Source organism: Limulus polyphemus, unplaced genomic scaffold, assembly GCF_000517525.1.
Source record: "Limulus polyphemus unplaced genomic scaffold, Limulus_polyphemus-2.1.2 Scaffold2722, whole genome shotgun sequence".
In the NCBI taxonomy this organism is placed as follows: domain Eukaryota; kingdom Metazoa; phylum Arthropoda; class Merostomata; order Xiphosura; family Limulidae; genus Limulus; species Limulus polyphemus.
In genome coordinates this window covers 1-673 of record NW_013668332.1, presented here as the reverse complement: position 1 = coordinate 673, position 673 = coordinate 1, and positions in this window count along the sequence as shown.

The window sequence follows — 673 nt, the reverse complement described above, 5'->3', positions numbered from 1 at the left end:
GTTAAAGAATAGTAATTATAAACCAAGTAAAGTTGAACAGTGTGTCAAAGAATAGTAATATAAACTCAGTAGAGTTGAACAGTGTGTTGAAGAATAGTAATATAAACCCAGTAGAGTTGAACAGTGTGTTAAAGAATAGTAATATAAACCAAGTAGAGTTGAACAGTGTGTCAAAGAATAGTAATATAAACTCAGTAGAGTTGAACAGTGTGTTGAAGAATAGTAATGTAAACTCAGTAGAGTTGAACAGTGTGTTGAAGAATAGTAATATAAACCCAGTAGAGTTGAACAGTGTGTTAAAGAATAGTAATATAAACTCAGTAGAGTTGAACAGTGTGTTAAAGAACGGTAATATAAACCCAGTAGAGTTGAACAGTGTGTTAAAGAATAGTAATATAAACCCAGTAAAGTTGAACAGTGTGTTAAACAATATTAATATAAACCCAGTAGAGTTGAACAGTGTGTTAAAGAATGGTAATATAAACCCAGTAGTGTTGAACAGTGTGTTAAAGAACGGTAATATAAACCCAGTAAAGTTGAACAGTGTGTCAAAGAATAGTAATATAAACCCAGTAGAGTTGAACAGTGTGTTAAAGAATAGTAATATAAACCCAGTAGAGTTGAACAGTGTGTTAAAGAACGGTAATATAAATCCAGTTTAGCTACATTAGTT